Below are 17,432 nucleotides of genomic sequence, written 5' to 3'. Positions count from 1 at the left end.
CAGGAACAATCTCATCAATTTAAATTAGATTTAAATTAGATTTAAGTTTAAATTAGGTGCTCAAAGTTAGACAGGCACATAAATATTTTGAATACCTGCCTCTTTTTCTTCATTGATCAAGTGAAACAGACCAAGGCAATGGCAAATCTGAGTCAGAGATTGTTGATCTCATGCTCTTCCTGTAGTCCCTTCAGCATCAGACTGCAACTGGGGAAAGCACACTCCTGTAGGCTGCCTTTGAAGGCATCATGACACCAGGTAATGCTGATTGTGACAAGATTGTGGTTCCACTGGATGGCCACATGAAAAGTAAATATCTATGGGCCTATCTCATACCATTAAAATTGTATTTGACAGGTCTGAATATATAATTATATTAAAATTCTTCAATAATTTAGCGTAATAATAACTCAGCTTCCACTGTGCTTTGTATAGACATGAGGTGGGGAGAGTAATCCCACAGCTCTATCAGTGCATCTCATTATCAGTTTCTGCCAGCTGCTTCCTCATGCTTCATCCTGATAGAGGAGGCAGACATCTGCTTCAGAATTCCAAGAGTGCTTTGTCTAAGGCAGATTGTACAGTTTGCATCAAACATTCAGTCAAGAAATCTCAGTTCTCATTGATTGCAATAGTGACAAAGGATTTTAGACTAATCTTGTTCCACTCAGACTAGAAGAGTCTTAGCCATGTCCTTCAATGGGACAACTCAGATGAAGGAGTGCCTAGTATTTTTCTGAGAGAGAGGAGTATAAATTCTTTACTTTTATAGCCAATCTCATTAATTTAGGAACACAGATCAACTTTTCCTCTGCACATTAATATAAGAAAATCAGTTAAAGGAAAAAAAAAAGACTCATTTATCTCTTTAGTTTCCCAGCATAGCCACCCTCAATACAGTCAGTGTTAGGAGAACTGAATGGCTCAGAGAGACTGGAAATTCAGTGTATTAAATGTAGTTCAGGGAGGTGGGGGAGGATTTCAAAGATATACAAGAAAGAGCAGTAACTGCCCAAAAAATTAACAGTGCAGAAACAGTGATGGATTCAACCATCCTGATTGAATAAAATTATGGTTCTGTAAGATCAGTGTGAATACAATATCATGCCAAGTTTTCTTTGAAGCAGAAAGCAAATTGCAACTTCTACAGAATTTTACCCTGACTTTCAGGAAAACTCATATGCATGAGCCAACTGTCATTCACCTACTTTCAGTGAGTGGCACACTTGGAAATATCCATAAAAACCTGCAGAGGAAGAACTTGTCCCCAGCACAGTGAATAGAAACCTTTCTTTCTTCCAGAGTTCATTCCTTGTGACTGCAGTTGCCCCATGAAATTAGAGAGAAAGTGGATGAGGAATTGCAGTTCCATTTTGGCAGTGACTGTTATCACCCATAGAGTTCCAAAATAAAGCAAACATAAATATCACCTAGTGCTTGGAAGATATGCATCTCTATCTACACATGGCTGTACAAGAGCTGGGGGTGGGGGTTGTTTGTTTTAGGTTTTGTACTTGTGAACAACATCCAGCTCATTTCAAAAGCGCCATAGCTCTAGCAGGGAACACTACCCCCACTATATTATCAAGGTTGCAGGAAATGACAGCTGATGAACAGACAGCCAGTGCTTTACAAGTGGTGATAAGCCATCAACCCAAATGTTTTATTAGTAACTCTTCTCAAATGATTTTGTACTCTGAGAGGAAAAAATCCTGCGCCATACTGTACTGTAGAAAAAGGATAAAAGTTAATTTCAAAACAAACTGTCAAGAGTCATGGTGCTAAAAGCATAATTTTCACAATAAAATTAAGCTTTTCCTCACATGAATTATGTTGCCACAGAAACCAGCAGCCATAGGATCTGAGATCATTTTCTGTAGAATAGGAGTCATGTGACCTTGAATTTAATCAGTAGTGATGGTATTAATTTAAAAGCTGGAAAATTAAAAAAAAAAGTATTCTGTCATTTTCTGAGAGTTGATAGTTTCACAGCTTGGGGAAAGGGCCACTCCTTTTCCGTAGTGGAATTTTGTAATTTGAACTCCACTGCCATGAACACTCTTGGACATAGTGGCATCTTCTTAACTTCACTGGAGTTGCTCATAATTGCAAGCACAGCTGACACATCCAGCAGCAAGATTTTGGATGGCAAAGCTTTTAGCTTAAGAGACTTCAAAACAGATTTTATCTTCTTTTATTTGGCAGGAAAAAAAAAACCCTCCAAATATAGCTGAGACACTTCAGAAATGATTACTAGTATGCTTTGGAGAGGAAGATAGGGAGATCACTCGAGGGAGTTCTCCAGTAGCTCCATATTCTCTCCCACGCCCTGTAATTTCCACCCTGGGGAAGCTGACAGGATTGCTTCTACCTAAGAAATTTCCATAAGTACCAAACTAAGTGCTATTAAACCCATGGAAGAGAAATTTGATGTTAAATTGGACTCTCATGCTCTACAAATGGGAAAAATTAGGGGATAAAATGGAAAAGCTTGGAGGTACACACTCAGCTATAAATGCTCAACATATTATTTAAAAAATATCCATGGACTAATGTCAGAAATCTTTCTGCTCTGTTAAAAATAATGGCATTTTATGCCATAAATTAGAGGCTCTAGAGAAGCAGGTGTTTTAGCATAAGTGGTGTGTTTGAAGGAAAGGGTGACATGGAAGGAGTTTCTGAGTATTTCACTTCCACAGCATGGCAAAAGTGCACCTGACCCAGTGAGCCTGCAACAGTCACTCACAAATGTGAGCTGCCTGCAAGAGTCTCTCTCTTTTCCAGCTAAGCATATTCCAGTTTCACTGCTATTTCCTAAGTAGACTTAAACTTCTAGGAATCTTAGAATTGACTCAATGGGAAGAGAATTTCTAATTTAGAATGGGTTCAAAACGCATCATATGCATATTTTTATTGAAAGAAATACCATTTTTAAGTTTTGTCGAATATGTCCCTTTATAGAAAAAGATAAATTTGTTTTCATATGCATTTTGTGACATAAAAGCACTTCTTTTCACACAAAATGTAAATAGGCTAGTTTTTGAATATAAAGTATATTGACCAACATAATTTTTAATCTTATAAAAAGCAGAAGTAGCCTAGAAACCTCTTTACAGTACCCAAGTGGGGTAGGATAGCAAGAGTTTTAATGTTTACTGAATGAATGCAAGTCCTTAGTGATGAAATGGCTCTTCCTACTATCCTAATCTAATTTTATTCCAAGAGAAATTTTTCTCCTTCCAATAACATGCTCTGTCAAAAAGCTGCACAGCTATCCACACACCTTTCTTAAGTGCAACTAAACATAAAATGTCCTTACTCTGATACCAAGGATAGGTCACAGTGGTGAGCACACTGTTTGGAAATCAGACATTTCCCAAGAGACATGCATTCTAAGCCCTCCCCAGAGATCTGTGTCAATCAGATTTTGCTTTCCTTCCAGTACAATTTCAAAACATGGGCTTCATGACATCCTGGAAGTGAAAAATACAAAGCTTTCAGGAAACAGTCCCTCTTTGAGGTAACCAGAATCATTTCACTGATATCTGATGGTTGCAACTTGTCAAAAAGAGGCAACCTAAACCTATCTTGCACTTACAAGAGATCAGGGAGAATGTATTTTATATCTCCAGTGTCTATGATTTAGCTTTTTTCTCCTTCCATGATCATGCACTCGGCAGAATTTTCAGGATACTTGCAGATTATTAAAACTATTTATAATAGAGATTGTTAAAATGTAAAAACTTCCCATATTGCATTTTTGTTACAGAATCAGTGGTTTGTAATCCTTTTTTTCCCATAAGAGGCCCTCTGTGTGTACCATGTTGAGCAGAATGCAGTTACTCTGCAGGAGGTCCCTGAGGTAAGAAAACATCATATAAAATTTAACACTCTCCTCTGACACTTCAGTAATAACTAATGGCATGAGCTGAAACTTGGTAAGAGGAAAAAACAGAAAAACAAAGGAACTAAAAAAAAAAAACAAAAACAGGGGTTTTGGCTCAACACATTTTAGCATAACAAACCTGACACGTTTTGAGGCTACATTGAGTTAGAGATTTCAGACAATACTTCAAACTTATTTAAGATCCTGGTTCCTACAGTGCTCATTTTCATTCCCAATCTTTATCAACTATCATTTGTGTTGTGCTGAAACACAAGAACCCTAGAGTTTTATAATTCTTTATGCTTTTTCATTTATTGTGGATGTCCAGTGAAATATGTTACTGCTTTTAAGCCCTGGTGTGCACAAAATACAGTAGCAAGAAAGTATTTATCCTAATTAGTGTCATTGTGAAATATCCAGACAAAGAACTGTACACACAGAAATAATGAACAGAGGTGATGCTGAAAAAAAACCCAAAACAACCTTTTCAGAGAAATCAGTGGTATTCAGAAATATTTTAGAACCAGAGCAGAGGCAAGACTACACAAAAGAAGCACCTGAGTCAACATTTAGCTCAAAAATTAAGAATGGAAATATGGATTGGAGGTCAGGAAATGTTACCTCTACACCAGCATGTCAGCGAGCATTTTGGTGGGCTGTGGCATTCAGCTCCAGTGTCCATGTTTAAAAAGATAAATTCCTAGATCGTAGCAGTTACAGTCCTCGAAAAGTGCTGCAGTAATTATTTTACATTGTAAAACAATCTACATTTTGACAAAGAACAAAAGTAATTCTAATTCTGAACAAAATTCTAGTTCTAAACAAAGAAATGATGGTACAGGGCCGGTTACTCAAGGCTGTATAAGATTCATTGGCAGTTCAGTTTTTTCAATCCTGATAAGATTTCTTAGAACTAGCAGAAGTTCAGAAACTCAAAGACATTACTGGTTACAAGCACCATTTACTGGAACTCAGGCCGTCTGTATTTCTGTAGAAATCACACCAGACAAGTTTAATGATCTGTTCTGACTATAACAAGTCTACAGGTCTGCCTAGAATTAAATGTTAAAAATGTTGTTACAGCTTTTCAAAGTATTATCATTGAATTTTACCAATATTCTTTCATCCTTATAAAAGCCTAAATAACACTCTTGTTTTGTAAAAGCAGTGAAGCTGGACTGTTAGCTCTGAACAGCCTGTTTTGAAGAGCTTCTGAAGTTCTCTCCAAATCTAACCACCCCACTCCTTTGAATGTCTTCATGTCTTGAAAATCTTCTAAAACACTAAATAACAACCATCCTTCCATATCCCCATACTTCTTTTCTGTTGAATTATTTGTAGGAGGACATCTAGAACCAATTCGCAATTTCTAAGTCGTACAACTGGTATTTTTGGTAATACAGTGTTTTCTTCTTTCTAGATTGCAGAGACAACCTCTCAGGACCTGCCACTGAGACCATTTTCTTTTCTGAATAGTGCACTTCTCCTGTCACACAAAATATAAAACAAAATGAAAGCAATAATTTTTTGGCAAGCAGAGAAATAGAAGCAGAGAGATGTATTTGAATTATTTGGTCTTTTGCAACAAGCAAACTGCCTAAAAAATGGGACTCATACTTATGGGATAAAATGTTTTGACACTCAAAAGGACAATCAATGACTGTAGAATTTCTTTAAATACTGAACAGCTTTAATGGAAGTTGAGAAAAGGCTAACCTTGAAATGATTTGCTGCTTTTTTGCAGGCCCAAAGTCTTAATGCTTGCAAGAGTAGCCCATCTGTCCATCAAGATCAATAGGAACAGCCTAGGCAATATCTCACAGGCAAAGGACAGCAAGAAAGGGAAAGGGAGTGGTAGCTATGTGCTGGTTTTTGAGAAATATTTTTCAGAAGTTTAAATCTGACCACTGAATCTTCTACTTCAAGTCATCAACATCTGCTAAAGAAAAAAGACACAGCACAGGATCTAACTCAGCTCTTGCAAATTAGGAAAGAAAGAAATCTTTTTTACTTCAGAGCAGCAGACTATTTCAACCAAAAAAATACATTGAAATGAAAAACTGATTATACCAAACAAACTCTGACCATGAAAAATTGTCTAATCACCAGAAATCTCACCTTTGGATAACTATATTAAATTGTAGGTAGCATATTCAGGTGGAAGTTTCCAGAGGGAACACAGTTTCAGTGGAATGCAGAACTTTATCTTTCTCATTTCTTTAAAGATACTTTCCTTAAGCTGTGGGTCAAGATTATTCCAACAAGATCACAAAGTCATATTTCTAGCACAAGAATAACCTGTGAATGCATTTGATCACCTGGCAATCACATTTATCTTCATCTATACCAATAATATGTAGTAATAACAATATGTTAGAATAAATGTTATCAGAGAATATTTGGAGATTATTTTCTCAGTATATGTTATCAGTATAAATTTAATGCCTGTCATGTGCATCCTGTTTTCCAAGGAGGCTCACCTGAATGCTAGCAAGATAGCATTTAGCAGCAAAGCCATTATAACTATCTATGTCTAATCTCCTAACTCATCTAGATGTTAGAGAAAGCATTTCTATTGAAGACTCAAGCTGAGGATTAATATGACATGGTTTAGCTCACAATTGGTAAAAACGTCAGAGGTCAAATACAATTTACAAAGAAAACTATGATGGTCAAGGTAGCAAGGAGTAATTTGTTCTAGAGCCACAACTGAACTGCATATGTCCCTTTCCAAAGATTAGAGCCAAGCCTAAAGTCATCTACCCAGGGAATGTGCCTGGAGGCTTCTAGAAATCCTGCTATGGGATTCTCTTCAGTCTTAAGTGTATAAGTACATTCAAAATTTCATTATAAGAAGCTGTCTAAAGCTGAGTATCCTCAAGTGAACCAACCCTGGTAAATTCCTTCAACAATAGCACTAATTATCACTAGTTATATATTAGTATGGAGCAAATAATTAGCGAGTTATACACTATTATCCAGAAAACAAACCCAGAATATTTCTGCTTTTCACTTGCAAATACAACCTGTAAGAATCCTACAGACACTGTTTTTTGTAATCCGGATAGCACCTTGAGGCAGTATTTTCAAAGCAAAAACACGATGCTCCCTGTATGTGTCACTTTTACAGATTTAGACAGTCAGCCCCCAAACCCTCTGTAGGCATCTTTTCACACCTTTGCCATTATGCTATTTGCATACTTCATAAACTAGGTAACTTTTTTAAAAGAATCTTGGTTTGCTGCTTTGAGGCAGGCAAATTGCACTCTAATTTTGGAAATGAAAGGAAACTAAAGCACAGAGACTTGCAGAGTTACAGGAAAAAAAAACTCAGGCCAAACCAGGAAGGCTCACACTGAAAGACAAACTTCTGGTTCAGAAGTCAATGCATCACGGCAGTGATTGTTCACCAGAACAAAACTTCAGAAAGGCCTGTACAGTTCCTCCTCATTCAGAGCATCCACTCAACTTTGAGACACCTATACTGAAAAGGCCTTTCCTGAGATACCTGTCAGAGACTCAAGCTCACAGCAGGAGCTTAGGTCCTACTCTTACCAGCCAGCTTTCCTTGCTTACCCTGCCCAAAACCTCATCAGTTTTCTCTTGATCACCTTAACAATGCTAGGTGGCTTTGAGGTGCTTCTTTTCCTCAAAAGAACTTCCTGCCAACAGAGCCTGAAGGAATTAATGCCAACTGAATGGAAAGGGATCTGGTTTGGCTGGTCTTGAGAGGCAGAAAAGTGTTACTCTAAACTGACTGTAAAAGGAATTTGAAGTCCAGAAGAAATAAAGATATAAGGTGCCAAGACAAACATCTAATGAAACTTATGACTGGAATCTGCAAAAAGACATGCCTGGGCTTGCATTCCTTAGCATTCATAGCATTCCTTACTGAAGTTTATTCTTGACAAGACATATGCACGTATAACCATTTTTAATGAGACTGCTCAGAATCAGATTTTAAAATCTTAGAACTCAAAACTATAGGACTGGCAGATACATTAGTGTTCTACCTGATCCCTCCATCTGCTGCATAACAGCATCAGATGACTGAGGAAAATGGAAAATCACCTGCACTATACACCACCTTTCAACATTCTGGGGATATAAGAGCATTTGAGTCACTTCAGGTCACCATATTGTTGGACAGCTTCAAGTTTCAACTTCCCACTCAGCAAATTCAATAGAAGACATTGACTTGGAAGGGATCACAGATTCACAGAATTCTACAGAAATATCTATTGTCAAAAAAATTTTTTAAAAGAAACGCTAAAATTGTCTTCAATGCCATCTGCTCCCTCGTTCCCCAAACCCAAACCATGACCAACTGTACTTAACCATTTTTGACAAATCTAAAAAAAAAAATTACTTCCTCCAGTAATGAAAACTCCATAATCTTTGTTGGAAACTCATTCTAGTACTCAATTTTACTTATTATTAGAAGGTTTTCACAACATATTCTAACTTATCCTATTGAAATCAAAGGTCTCCATAATGTATGTATTAACTACAATGAACAAACAGTTGCTTCCAATTACTTAATCAGGTAATAAATATACACCTGTATCCTTACACATTTTTTCTGATAATTCTTTTCATTCTAAACTTGGTTTTCAGAACATTTATTAGTTTTAACTTTCAATATCAAAATCGCTCATAATTTTAGAAAGAGATTTTTCTTTAAACTAAAAAATTGATAGCCCTCTGCCATCAAATTTCACTCTAAAACAAAGATATCTATTCTTTTTTAAAGTTATTTTTAGAGACTTATTGAGCCTCCATGAGGAAAAGTTCAGAAATAGCTGAGAAAGAAGAGAAAATTTTTTCTGAACAATTCACTTGATTGTGATTGGCACAATTATAGAAAAGAGTATGCAAAGAACAACAGTGATGGTTCTGTGGTATTAAGAACCCTTTACAGTAAGAGGGCTAAACAGCTCAACCTGTTTATTTTATCAGAAAAGAACGAATGGTGCCCAGAACAGGATACAGGAAGACATTTGCAGGGAGAAAACCCAGTGTAAGACCTCTGTAGTGCAGAGGAAGAGCAGTGAATGAAAGAAACCTAAAATAAGCACAGAGAGATCATTAGCCACTGCAACAGTTCATCACTAGCAATGGTGGATCCCCGTTCATCAAAACCTCAAAGTCTGTTGGAATTCTATGATTTTGGCACCAAAACTGATGTACAGAGTTCTGGCAACTCAAAGAGGTAAAATGGCTAAAATGACTTGATCTTCAGAGAGGGTCTTCCAGCCTAGAAATTCACTCCACCCAAACTGCAAAAAAGTTAAACCATTACTGAAAAACAAAAGAACGAAAACAACCCCAGAGAAATGGTTTCCAAAGAAACATATTCCTAAGTTAGGCCTCCCACAATTCTGGTTTGTCTTGAGGGAGAAGCAAGGGATGAGCCAAGCTGTAGCTTAATGTATTTGTCAATTGCTATCCATGCTTTAAAAAATGTGCAAATAATAAGAGTAATCAAACAAAAACATGCTTTGTCCATGATCAAGGAGTTGTAATGCTGCTTTCTAAAGGAAGGAACTCTGATGTAAGGTTTTCATCTCTTGTTTGCTGTTCACAGAGCAACTGAGAAGTAAAGCATGCAAACATCATAACCTTAGCCCACAACATAAAGCCTTCTGGCAAAAGATCAAAGAAGATGGAACATAAAAGTTCCAGATAAGACTTGAAACTATAAAGCTTGAACCAAAGGCATGAGAATTCACAAGTCTGTTTGTAGAAGAAATATCTCTAATAACAAGCATTGCCTCCATGGAAACAAGGCCTTGAGTCCGGGCTGGACCCAAGGAGTGACAAAGGACAGCAGACAGTGAAGGTGCTGCAACTGTCTTTAGATTGTGAAACATCACAATCCTCATAAATACCATTTCTTTTAAGGGAAAAAACCCAAAACATTGGTGATTAGAATGGGAAGCACATTGCTAACAGCCTTGCAGGAAAACCAGGCAATTTGTCAATAACAAAAGAAAGAAAGAAAAGTTTATTAGAGAACCAGACACTGGCCAGCATATCACAAAGAAAGACTGCAGATCAGTTTTCCCACACACACAATGCTCAAAAGTGATCACCTCATAAAGAAAACCTGAGCTCACAGAGCTCTGCCCCTACACAAACATCTGCCTCTATCAGCTGTCCCCTAATAACTCACCCAAGAACCCTCTTCCTGCTCAGCAAGAGCAGTGGAGCTACTCAGAAGGATTCACAGGATGATGTCTGGGCAAAGGACTCTGGTGCCTGAGCTCTAGTTATTATACACAATATTTACTAATATGAATGATCATACCTTGAAATATTTTCTTTTTTTTTTTTTTTGAAGAGGATGTTTTAACTGGTTCCCAGTTAAAACAGGTAATAAGTTCTGTTTCTTTATTCTTGTCCACCCTATTCCTGGTGTGAGTAATTTTTTAAACCACTGAGATGATAATTTTATTTATTATTGTGATAAAACCAGTACCTATTTAATGTTAATGAATCAGGAAATTCTACAACCACTATGCTAATAGGAAGAAGGAACTAGAAAAAATCTTAACTAAAATCTTTTCTCACACTTTTAGTACATGTACTCCAATCATTAATTTATACTACCCTGATCCTGCAATTTTTCCTTACCCATAAGGCAGTGTGTGAATTAATCACCCCTAAAACAAATACCTTTTACTTCAAATTATGGAAATAAATCTTTAAAATTTCATTCCAATGTGAATTTAAATTAGAGAGTATTTATAGATGAAGTGTTAATGATTTTCTTTATTCACTCATTCAATTTGTTTTGAAGCAAAAATTCCCAGCTTGCTGGCTTCCCTTTTCCCCAGGTACTCCCCACTGCAAGCATACAGCCCTGTGCTTGTGACACTGCTGCTGCCTCCAGGAGGAAAATGCAATACCCCAGACATCATCTCATGATTTTTCTGCATTATTAATCAACAGAACTAGCAGTGAAAGAACAATAATTTTTTTTTTTAGCACAAAGGAAAAGAAAACTAAATTAGGAAGTCGAACAACAAGAGATAAGCAGATTACAAGTCTCATGGAAGAAATACAGCCCAGTCTTCTGTGACCAAGCTTCAGATGGAGGAATTTAATGGTTGGAGGGGTTTAGGCAGAGGGAAGCAAGTCTTGGCTTTTGACTGATATTAGATAGAAATGCTTCTTTCACCCTCTCTCATCACCTTCACAGCATTGCCACTCCCCTTCGAGCCCTGTGCTTGCCTGACTGAAGGAGGAAGCAGAGAAGGGAAGCAATAATTCCTGGGGTCCAGCAATAACTTTGAACCATGAGTTTTAAGGATGGAACACACTCATCCATGGCATTGAACCTTCCTCACAAGGATGGCTGTGTGAGATGAAGCTTCATGGAAAGCTAATATGAAGCTTTTTCTTCCTTCTGCAAATCAGGCTTGGTCACCAAGCCTGGTGTCCTGTAATCAAGGCAGTGGTGCAGTTAAGAGTGCATGGATCATTTGCTCTGTCTCTCATGAACAAAACCCAGAACTATCACTTTGGTCCTTCTCTCCACAAACCTCAACAGCCCCATCTATCATTTATCAGACATCTTTACTCTTTTACATCTTACAAAAATTACAGATCCAAATATACAGCAACAACTCCCTTTATGCTAACACAAACTCAACAATTTTTCCATGGATTCAGCAAAAAAACAAGTTTTACATTAGGACTATATTCATATTTCAGGTTTTTCAAAGCATGCTCTGCATCTATAAAAAGTGTTTGACTTGCATATAGAAAGAAAAAGTCCTACAACCATGCATTTTCTATTGCAAATTTCTCATACTCAATGAAGCAGCAAAACTCCTTTTCTGGCAGTCTGCAGACTAGATTAGATATATTTGGTAGCAGGTGCCAACACAGCTTCCATTCTAAACTCTAATCAATTTAATTGACTAAGTCCTTATTGGCCAGGCAGGCTATTTGAATGTGGTAGAAGGGCAACAAAGCTTTAATTGCTTTAACCACAGACAGGGTACAGAGACTGGAATGGTGGTTGGTTCTAGAGAGCAACGTGCTCACCAGTCAGGATCACATGGAAAGGAAAAAAGGTCAGTAAATGTTTGTCTCTCATGCTGTGCAACCACCTCTTGAGGAGCTGCTGGGTTCAAAACCCCTCAAAGGCAGCACAGCATCTGCACCTGTACCTGTTACAGTAAGATGAGCACATTGATGAAAAAGTGGTCTGGCAACATGCAGCTGAAAGGGAAGGATCTAGAGCAGCCTTGGGAGGCAGAGGCTTTAAAAAAACTGCTGGTCATGGGTTTGCTTTCCAAAGCTCAGGAAAAATGAATGTCTGGCTGAGAGAGCCAGTTTAGCTGTATTATCTTGGCATCAGTCTGGTTTCATTTTTGCCAGCAATAAGTGAACAGTCCATTTTGCATGTACTGCCAGCAATCAAAAAAATCAACTGACTAGATACATCCTCTGTTAGGTATGGTGCTGCCACTGCATTAGCTCTCAGCAATCTGTTAGCTCTGTTAATAGGTGCTGGGATCATTTCAGAGTAATGCTGTTTTGGCTTCTCACTAAACTTCCAGAAAAAAAAAAAGAAAAGGATTTAAAATATGACATTAATCATTCAACAAAATCACACCTGATAGCTGACCTGAAGAAGATAGATTTTTTTCATTTTTGAACCAGCTTTCTCAGGTCACATCCTTAATTTTATACACAGTTTAGAAAAATAAAATTCTACTGAAATTAACCACTTAGGTTATGCTGGTCAAAAAGTTGAGGAAAACATTGATGACATATCTGTGTGGATTTCACTGGCCTTTATCAAACAGACTGTTTAGAAATTGTTGACTAATTTAAAAGCAGAAAGTATATACCACCACTCCCCAGAAACTGCACATGATTTTTCCTGTGACTCCTAATCCCTCTGGCAATACAAAACAAGATACTGGCATAAGAAATAACATGAAAGCAGAAGAGGAGGATGGCTCTGAGTTCCTTCTCCTACCCTGTGACTATCTTTTATATTTTGAGAGATATGGATATGCTGATCCCCCTGTGTCTATGCAGATTCTTATTGTTGTTTCCTTTAATGTTAAAAACTCAGACACAATTCAGCTGATGCATATTCCCAGATTCATAAACAGAACTAAGAGTGTTTTGATCAAATTACTGTTCTTGAAGCTTCCCTCTCAAGGCCAGAAGCTTAGTTGTCCAGATTTACCAGTCTCTTTTCAATATGTAAGAGTGCCATGGCAAGCTAGGTGATATTCTTTTACAGAAATTCAAAGTGTAGTTTATAAGCTAAAATTACATCTATAGAGTTATTTAAATTGGACTTTTTGTTCCAGAGAAAAATTATGCTGCAGAACAAATCTCCCGAGGACCAGACACTTCCCAAAGTACCGGCATCCTCCAAATCCCTCCTCTGCTAAACTGAAAAGACTTTGGCTTAGTTTTCATTTAATTTCTTCACAATTCCTATCATTCAGACACCTGAAGTTACACAAAAGAGAGCCTCTGAAGCTCAGGTAACTCTTCAGTCAATTCCCATTGTGATAGAATGGATTGCTCCCCTATTAATTCCTCAAATTACTTCAATTTTGGAGCTTTTATTACTGCTGTTCTCAATTGTTTTTCAATTTATGAACAAAAGACTGATTAGTAGGTACAAATGTAATTTTTTTATTCTGTTTTATGGAAAACTTTCAGATATTTAAGTTTGAAGCTGTTGCCCCCATATAATTTTTACAGTTTTACTTGCTTCCAAATTCAGTTCTGTATCAAATGAGAGGAGTCAATTAACTTTTCTTTGTCGTTATGAACTCAAGTGAGCTGAGATTACACTGACCTAAATGTAAACAAAAGTTGGCATAAAATTTCAATACAGAAGCTCATTTAAGAATCAACCCTGAAATTTTGCAGCTAATATATTCATAACTTGGATCAACTCTGTTCAATTCTTCTCTTGAGAACAAAAAGCATATTAAACCAGCAATTTCAATATTAGTCACTTCCATTTTTACATTGAAATTATTATTCTTTTTATTTCTTCTTTTAATATAATGGTGATAAAAACTGAGAGGCATCTGTGAAATCCTTATAGTGAGTAATTTTTTGCTCAGTACAAATGGAAACAGCTGTAGCACTTCATAACAGCATAAGAAAAATGTGGATGGCTCCCCTCTGCTTTTCCTTACAGACTTATTGTATTCTCCAGCTTAATTATGATGTTTTATTTTAACACTCAGATCCAAAATATGAAAAGAAAGATTTGGGTGGGTGGTTGGCTGCTCTTAATCAATGGATTAAAAGCAGCCCTGGAGAGAAGCACATGAGGGTTCTGGGGGAGGAGAAGCTCAGGATGACCCGGCCATGAGCACTCCCAGCCCAGAGAGACAAACGTGCCCTGGGCTGCTCCCAGAGCCCCGTGGGCAGCAGGGCAGGGAGGGGGCTCTGCCCCTCTGCTCTGCTCAGAGCCCACTGCAGGGCTGTGTCCAGCTCTCTGGGGTCCCCAACACATAAAGGACATGGAGCTGTTGGAGCAAGTCCAGAGGAGGCTCCAAAGATGATGCAGGGGCTGGAGCACTTCTATTAAGGCAGGCTGTGAGAGTAGGGGCTGTTCAGCCTGGAAAAAGGAAGGGTAACTTGAGACCTTGCAGGACTTTCCAGTACCTGAAGGGTCAATATTAATGAAATCAATAAAGTGAGTCAAGACATGTCCACTCCCATCTGCAGCTTACTGGACAGAAATCTAAGCTGCTTTGCTAATTCACATGTGGGACACCTGGTTTAACCAAGCCCAGGCATGAAATACACTCAGCATCCGTCTACCCCTATAAAGTACCCACATGTTCATTGAGCTCTTGTGAAGAGTCAAATTCCATCCCTATTGCATTAGGCAGCTCAAACATCATTCAGATGTTACCTCTAATTCTCCCATTCTCAGGTGAAAAGCTCCATAAAGATAAAAACAATTTTCTTGGGGAAGTACTTCCACGATTGCATGGCACACCAGAGTCTTGGAATGCTATCCCACATTTTCTAGCAGGAATTGTGAATGTCAAGTGGTGCAGGTGGAGCTAATAAAAGGTTGCAATACTGTCAGAAGTGCCATTATTTCTGTTGATTCGTCTGTTGTAGAGCTACTCTAAGCCAGGTTTGTGAAAGGATGAGGGGAAATCAATCAGCTTCCTGCTGCTCTGGAGCCAACAGTTTTGATGCCCTATTTTCTCTGCTAGTGTTAGTGTAAGATCCTTTGAGATATACACAGGCTCTGTTTGGAATCATGACTCAGTGTAGGAATGCAAAGGTTTTTGTCACCATTTATTTGTTTAAATACAATGCTGTCAAGTCAAAATTTAAGCTTCAACTCAACTCATTTCCCAAAGAATTCATGTGAGGCACCACAACATATCCTGTGCTAGGTGCAGTATATTCTCTGCCAGCCACAGACTCCAGCATCACAACTCCCATTGCTCAATGTCTAAATTACACTCCCTGCAAAGTAGTCATGAGAGGGTGATAAAGAAGAAAGCATAAGCTGTCATCTTAATTCACAGTAAATTGCAAGTTTCTCCCATTTCTTGTAAAAAATCAATAGAATAAAATCTCCTCTGACGTCAAAGCTGGGTAACCATGGCTGGGGCAGGGGGGGCTGCCAAGCTCCTCTCTACCCCCGCCTCCAGAGCAGCAGGCACCAAACCCACATCTCCACCACCCTGGGGAAGCCTCTAGAGAACAGAGAGTCTATCCAAGGGCATCCCTTTACATTTTCATATCTTAGCCTGATAAATTGTAGTTTATCAATTTTTTAGTACTTACCCGACTCAGCTCTCACTGACAGAATTCTTTGTGAGCCTGCAAGGTCACATGGACTGACATGCCTGGGGAATCAGGGGCTGCCAGCTGCACCTATCAGATGGCAAAAGAAGTTTTAAAAGTATTCCTTTCTTATTGTTTGCATTCTCACCTGATTAGAAAAAGAAACCACATTATTTCAAGATTAGTACCACTGCCAAATCCAAGAACACAGCCCAGTTTAGGACTGAGTTACAAGTCTCTGAGAAGTGAGTTCATTATAAAAGTGCAACATGAGTGGTTTCATCACTCCTCTTTGCAACGCAGCAAACAGCTGAAGGTATCAGCTATTCTGGCTGTTTCATGCTGATTCAAGCTGCTCTTCCCAACCTACCCAGGAAGGCATCAAAATCAAAAACCCCCAGTCATTACCTGAACAACTGCTCTTTACAGTGTTTTCGTTTTTATTGCCTAAATGTTCCACATAACCACCCAACATGTTTTGAAAGAATCACTAAAAGAGCACTTGCTCACCTGGTATTAGATACTATTTTGGCTTTCACTAAAAATACAGTTAAAATTCCTTTAATATCTTGTTCAAAATAATACCCATAAAGTTAAAATTTCCCTGGGAAATCACAGACAATAATTAAATCAGCATCAACACCTCAGGTGACTCAGCATCTGTCAGATATTATCAGGACCAAAATTTAAAACACAAGAAAAAAAGATCAGGGCAAGGCTAAATAACTTAATATAATAGTAATATTATATTATATATAATATAATAACTAAAACATTTAACCAGACAGTAAAATTCCAAGGAGAGGTCATCTGGAATATCAATTTCTGTCCTTGTATCCAAGTACCTGATACTCAAGTAATTTCATGAATTATTATAATCAAAACTTTTCTGAAAAGTCAAAAAATTAACAGCCAAATAACACCACTGAAATACTGTTTTCAGTGCTTCCAGTGACTGTGATAAAAACTGAAAATGGACAAGCAATAAGGAGAGGCAGAGGGAAAAAAAAAACACACCTGGTCTGTGATTTTAGGTAACACAACAGAGAAAAAAAAAACAGAAATATTTTCTGCTATACTACGAAATTCCATCAGCAGTCATTTATTTTCATTCAAAATGCTTGAACATTGGTGCATGTTCAAACACAAATATGTATCATCCAAGCAGTGAAATTATAATCCAGGCTTGAGTAAGATACTTGTTTCAGTATTATAGCCATTACATTTTGCTACTTGGTGTGAAGGTTTCTTAGTTCTCCCAGCTATTTACCCAGATAAAATTTTGGAAAGTGACTTGATAACTATAAAAGCATTTATGCTGAAGAGCTACATGCTGTAATGTAGTAGAAACAGCTTTTCCTTAATGCAAGTTTTAACTGCACATTAAAAGCATTGGAACCACCCATCATATTTTGCTGTTATTGTTTGCACTTACTGTATAAACAGAACATTAAATTCAAGATAGAAAAGACCTCAGCTTTTTCATTAAGTTTCATAGGCAGTAAGAAAAAGGCTTTCCAACTAAGAGGGCAAATTACACAATGGTGCAAGGTTAAACAAGATTAACACAGTTTAAAAGCTGTGCCCCAAATTCCATACCCATGGCGCATCTTTGCCTGATGGAAACAATTTTTCACAGAAGCAATTACACCTTCTACAAAGCAGGCACTTTCCAGAGCCAGAGCCAGGTGGAGGGCCCAGTGCCCAGCTGCCACTGGCACTACCCATGTCC

The 17,432-nt window shown here is 37.8% G+C and overlaps 1 long non-coding RNA gene across 1 annotated transcript in view; it reads right to left on the bottom strand.

Annotated features, from left to right (window-relative positions):
* Positions 1–17,432, bottom strand: part of LOC119704511 — a 147,957-nt gene that overhangs the window by 80,637 nt on the left and 49,888 nt on the right. The window contains exon 2 of the long non-coding RNA XR_005257981.1: positions 15,701–15,790. This is a non-coding gene — a long non-coding RNA (uncharacterized LOC119704511). The remainder of the gene's footprint in view (positions 1–15,700; positions 15,791–17,432) is intronic.

Source organism: Motacilla alba, chromosome 9 (assembly GCF_015832195.1).
Source record: "Motacilla alba alba isolate MOTALB_02 chromosome 9, Motacilla_alba_V1.0_pri, whole genome shotgun sequence".
In the NCBI taxonomy this organism is placed as follows: domain Eukaryota; kingdom Metazoa; phylum Chordata; class Aves; order Passeriformes; family Motacillidae; genus Motacilla; species Motacilla alba.
The sequence above is the reverse complement of the archived record's forward strand: the minus strand, read 5'-3'. Positions and strand labels throughout refer to the sequence as shown.